Here is a 6,241-nt window from a genome sequence, read left to right on the forward strand (position 1 = left end):
ACCTTAATTCTCAAATACAGATGAGAGAAACTAGAAGAAGAAGAAGAGATCTCAAAGAGGGAGAGAGAGACCAAAACGCAGAAGAGGGGGCCAGGCAAAAACGTGGAGCACTGCACCCCTCCTGCGTTTTCTTATCCTTTTATAGATCTAGGGTTTTAATTAAACCCTGGATGGATTACTTTAATCCCAGTGAGAGTCTGTCTCTCTCTCTCTCTCAGTTTGACAGTTCTGTTTAAACTCAAAGTGCTTCTAAAAGGGGAACAAGCAGAATCTAATAGGAAAAGTATTAATTGGCTACTTTATTTAATTATTAATGGATAATTACAATTAGCACCAATTCCATTAATTAAATAAAGAGTCAATCAAATTAGCAAATTCCAAATAACTCCCTATATGATAACTATTATCATATACAACCCCCCACTAATCAACACCATCATTATGGAATCTAGGGCACGTACACATGTACTGCCAAACCCCAATCCATAGTACAAGTCCATATACGAGCGTCTGTGCATCTGATCGGGTCCCGCAAAACTCGATAAAATACTTTGTTCAAATAATTATAAATAATGTATCTTTTTATGTAAAATAGATTTTTGCAAAACCATTTCCAAAACGGCACTGGATCCAGATTCTGATCCGACCATGCACAAACAGTCTCTATCTTGGTGTTCCCCAATCGGACAGTGGTGACCGTGTTGGATAACTCCTTTACTCACAAAGTGTTCACACATTTGCAGAACACCGGCGTTGACTCGCTTGAGTCTCAGTCATTGATGAACCAAAGAATGCGATCACACTTTGTAGTGACAGGGTTCCCTCAGGTACAGGGTGTCGGTGACACATGTCTATCCCTTCCTATATCTGGTAGTAATACATGAGGGAATCGACAAAGTAGATTCTTCGCCAATGCACACATCAAACATGTGAGCACTCGCATTCGTACCCTGACATCACATGTCTAGGCATACCCAATGCGACGACCATATGATATGGGTGCTCAGACCAAACCCTAGTCGCGACTACCATTTTAAGTATAACTTACGGACACATAATGCTCAAAAAGTTCATATCGCATGTGACAATATTAAACTAAAATGTATAAATGTTCAATTCAAAGGTGAACCGGGTTGAACAGGATCCAACCGGGTTTGATGGACACACACTTGTCCAACACACCCAACGGCCGAGATCTTTACAGAAGTCAGAACCATAAGAAAGAAGACCCTTCCTGATCCCACTTGCTCGTTGGGCGAGCATATTAAATAGATTACAAACCGAGTATCCTCGTTGTCACGAAACATAATTGTTTGTGAGTAAAGATCCAACTGAGAGAAGATATAAATAGTGTCAACGCCTTGATGATGATTCGAAAGCTTTCTTGATCATGTCCTGCAATTCCTGAGACACATGCCACACTAAAATATTAGTCCACCCTAGACTATTTACAACTCTTAAACCTTTGAGAAGCCCACGAACTTCGGCTTCCAGAAAACTGTTTGTCAAAATACTGTTCAATTCAATCAATACAAAAGAAGTTTGATAAATGCAATCCATTGTCACCTCATTCTCTCTCGGTTTGCTTTATTTCCATTTATTCACTGAATCAATCAATCCAAGGGTTACAACTCAAAGAGGTCCATCTATTGTGTTCGTGAAGAGGAAATTAAGTGGAGTTGTTCGTGAAAAGGAAACTCATAGTTGCTGCAGCTCAAGCAACCCCGCTGGCGCCGCTGCAACTCCAATGTCGTCTTCCTGTTTTTTTCTTTCTTTGTTTAATTTTATTTGTTCGTATCGGTTTGTAATAAACTTTCCTATTAACTTGGTTGATTTGTTCATCGAGCTGCTGGAACTCATTGCTCAGCTGCTGATCACACGAAGCCTCATCCCCATTCATTTAAATCTCCATTTATGTCTTTATTTGTTTGTTGTGTGAACATGATCCCCATCCCTTGCTTAATAATGATTATTTTATTCTATTGCTGATGTAATATGGTTATTTCCCTTCCCATTGCATGTATAGTATGCGCTCTGGTTGGGTTCTCTGACAGCACCATGAGAGTTTCGGTTACTCTCTTGGTGTCGATGAGGGTAAGAGAGTTAGGTTTACCCGTATTTCAATTCCTCCATTTTTGGCTTTACACCTTGATCAACCAAGGGTTGGGATTGACTTTAGACAGATGGGATCTGAATAGTAATTTGGACATGGGTCCGTTGGTGAGGCAAATTTGGCTTTAGGCTTCTGAATAGTTTTTAGATTTTAAAATTGAAAGGTAATTTGTCAAGTAGTTTTAATGTGGGTTGGGTTTCCATTATTCGGTCAATCAAATATTGGGCCATTAGAATTTGTTTTAGGCTCAGTTGGTTTCAATTTGATTTGGGTATTGGCTCATTGATCAATATTAGATCGTGTGTAGAGAGGACAACCAATCTTTTGGGCTTGTGAGTGCACTTTACCGGCAAATTAGGATCCCGGGATTACACCTTCAAATCCATGTAGACTCAATTGGTGGTCATGGGATTTCAAATGAATTTCCAAAAATAGTTTTTGGGTAGAACATAGGATTTCATATGATCCTGACATCAATTCTTAAATCCAATGAGGCTTTGGGCTTTGGCTTGTTTTGGGATTTCTAAATCCGATACTGACGAAATAGCATGTTGATCCCCTTCCCTAATTCGGATCATTTGAAACCCTATTTAGGAAATCGAGTAGATTATGGGTGCTCAAGCATTGGCCCATTGGTCGGCCCTAGAATTAGGATGTGTGAGAGGGTGATTACCCACCAGTGGCCCAAGCTGAAACACATTACATATTGGGGATCCCTTGGGACATAAATGCATGGTCTTTAGGATGGGATTTGAGCTCGTCATCTAACCCGTCATCTAGCCCGTGGATGTTTAGAATATTTTATCCTCATTTGACATGTGTTTAGCTAATTTGTTTTTATATAATGTTATATGCTCCATACCCCATGCCCGTATAACCTTTTTCTCAATTTTTATATTCACCGCCACTAGTTCTAAAGTGAATATATTATGAAGTGAAGAAGAGAGATTATATGTCTCACCCAAAAAAAGAACAGAGATTATGTGCGATGAACATTAATCCTGGCTGTTCTCTTGGTAGTCCTTGGAGGGCTCTGGTCTTTAGTAGCCCATCTCCAGCATGCTTCGAGAGCAAAACAAGGTGATCATCACCGACTACCGCCGGGTCTCGGGGGCTGCCGATTTTAGGGAATCTTTTCATGCTGGGTGATCTTCCTCATCATACCTTCCGTCAATTGGCCAAGAAGATCATTGATGAACACATACAAGATACTAAAAATCGCCAAAATAACCACAAGGGTCACTTAATCGATGTAATGTTACAATTAATGAAGGAATCTCAAAACGCAACAGATGAACAATGCTAAATGATCGATCGAACCAATATTAAAGCAATCATTTTAGATACACTTGTGGCTGCAATAGACACATCAACTGTCACAGTTGAATGGGCCGGGCCCTTTCCGAACTGTGAAGCTGAATTACCTGGACATGGTAGTGAAGGAAGTCATGAGGCTTCACCCTGTTGCTCCATTTCTTGTGCCTTGTGAGTCCATGGAAGATATAACAATCAACGGATACCATATACCCAAGAAATCTCGTGTCATTATAAATGCATGGGCAATTCAACGAGATCCGATTGTGTGGTCAGATAATGCTGAGGAATTCTTGCCTGAAAGATTCATTGACAATAATATTGACATTCGGGGATGTGATTTCCAATTTATCCCATTTGGATCAGGTCGTAGAGGGTGTCCGGGCATTCATTTGGGCCTTGCTGTAGTTAAATTGGTACTTGCACAAATGGAACATTGCTTTGATTGGGAGCTACCCAATGGCATGTCACTTAATGACTTGGACATGACTGAGAAGTTCGGCCTAACAGTTCCAAGGGCCAGTCATTTATTTGCTATTCTGACTTATCGACTGTGAGTGGCACCAATTAATTGTAAGGAGACTCTAATGTATCGTTCCCTTCTTTAGCCATATTCCATGTAAGACATTTTCCTTACTCTACCTTATTAGATCTTAGGATGTTGGCAAAGAAAGGTTCTCTCATCAGCGATGGTAATTGTTATGTTATTCCACTTTTAAAACAGATGATTTGTTGTAGGGTTACATAGGCTCTCTTTGTTTCAGCATAAAATTTAACCTAGAAAATTTAACTTGAAAATTTTCACTTCAAAAAATTTGACATGTAAAATTTTACATGTTGAAAAGTGTTCCAATGTTTGTTTTTTGATGGAAAAAAACATTGAAAAAATTTTCAACATATAAAATTATACATTTAGAAAGTAAAATTTACCAAGGAATATTTTACGCCGAAACAAACAGAGCCATTCTCTACTTTCTATTTGATATTAGGCTTGGGTTTCTTGGTTTTGGAGATTACAAGGTTCCATGAGTGTATCAGATGGCCAATCGATTCCGATTTGTTCATTAATTTATGAGGTGAGTCGATAGAATGCAGGTTTGATGTTATCTTTGTTTCTTGCTGCTGTTGCCAAATCAATTTGTAACATTTCTATTTGCCAAATCAATCTTTTTTGATCTTTAGCAAAAAAAAAAAAATATGAATATTTATTATTCTTCCCTCTAAATTTAGAAATCTGTCTAATCATTTGAAGTAAGTGTATTTAATTAAACACAATTTGGGAGCATATGTATTGTGAAAAATGAAGCTATGGTATCTCCTGTGGAAATTGAGGATTTACCCTTGATTTAAGGAATTCTTTGGAGGGTTTAATTGATGGTCTTGCCACATATAATAAACTTGTTAAATTTATGGAGATTTTTTTTTTTAATCCCGAATATTATCTGGGACCTGGGGAAGTCCCTAGAATTTTATTAATTGAAATGGAAGCATACCAAAACAAGTACAAGGGGGGGGGGGACATTGCCGCCTTACCCTAACCCAAAAGAGAAACGTCTCTCAAAAACACTCGAAAACCCCAACCCTTACAGCAGAGAATTCAGACAAAAAGAAAACCTACTTTCTAAGAACTGGAAGACCAGTTTTGTCCTCCCAAAGGATTTGGCGAAGCTCCCTTGGTGTCTCTTCACCAAAGTGGATAGTCTTATTAGCAGATGTTTCACAAGCTAACTTTGCAAGCCATTCTGCCGCCCGATTACTTTCCCTAAATGCAAATGTGACGCAAGCCCGAGAAGAGTTATACAATTCCATGTGCTCTCTTGTAGATTGATTGAACCCTTTTCCCAAACATATTTGGGTGACTGGGCCATTGGAGTTCCTCAAATCTTCTTCAATTTGTGAATTATTTGATTCCTTGGTTCGATCTTCAGTTTTATCTTCTTGTAACTTACATCATATGTTAGTTGTGGCTACAATAATTATGTATACTCTTTGGTTACAACGTAAAAGATATGTGTTTCAAGGCATTCAGCCTTCGCCTTATGCCGCTGTTTATTTGTTTACAAATGGGTTGTGGATTTATATTTTTTCTCTGCTCCCCCTAGCATTGATTGTGAAATTTTGTTGTCTATGTCCCTCGTTGAATATCAAACTTTGCTCTCTGGGGATCATCCTATTCTAATATGTGTTGGTTGTTTTTTTACCCAGTCACCTTTCACAGTGGTTAGGCATTTGTGTTTCTTTTTAACTCCAAATTTCACTGTGTTGCTTTGAGTTCTGGTATTAATTACAGGGAAATGTTGGGATCAAAGGTCAGAGGGATCTTGCAGGGACTGCAACAAGCTATGGCAAAAGGAAATTGGGAAGTAGAGGGAGTTGGGCTCACGCTCACATACGAGAACGGCTCCCAGCTGTTCAGATGGAATCTACTTTATGTGGATCCCACAGAGTGGATTCCATCTGAACAGCTGGGAGCCCTTCTCGTTGTACATTATTGAAGTTGGTAAAAATAATATCATTCTATGACAGTCTCTCACAATTAGAGAATTTATATAAGAGTACAATGCTTGAGATCCACTATGGATTTACAAGGAAAGAAGATTTACATAAAAATGGAAAGTTGGATGTGTAGCCGAGTTGCCATTCTCATTAGAATTCCATATCACATGTGGAGAACTAGTTGCCATTCTTACAAGGATTCCATATCGCATGTGGAGATTGTGTAGCACATGAAGATCTCTAAGCAAATCCTCAATTGTCACATGTGACACATGTGACGTTAAAGGAAGAAAGACATATTTATCCTCAATACACCCC

General features: G+C 38.8%; 1 pseudogene; it reads left to right on the top strand.

The window, feature by feature from the left end:
- The first annotated feature begins 3,251 nt into the window (after positions 1-3,251).
- LOC122665727 lies at positions 3,252-5,922 on the top strand (annotated as a pseudogene).
- The last annotated feature ends 319 nt before the right edge of the window (positions 5,923-6,241 follow it).

The sequence above is a fragment of the Telopea speciosissima genome, chromosome 6 (assembly GCF_018873765.1).
Source record: "Telopea speciosissima isolate NSW1024214 ecotype Mountain lineage chromosome 6, Tspe_v1, whole genome shotgun sequence".
In the NCBI taxonomy this organism is placed as follows: Eukaryota; Viridiplantae; Streptophyta; class Magnoliopsida; order Proteales; family Proteaceae; genus Telopea; species Telopea speciosissima.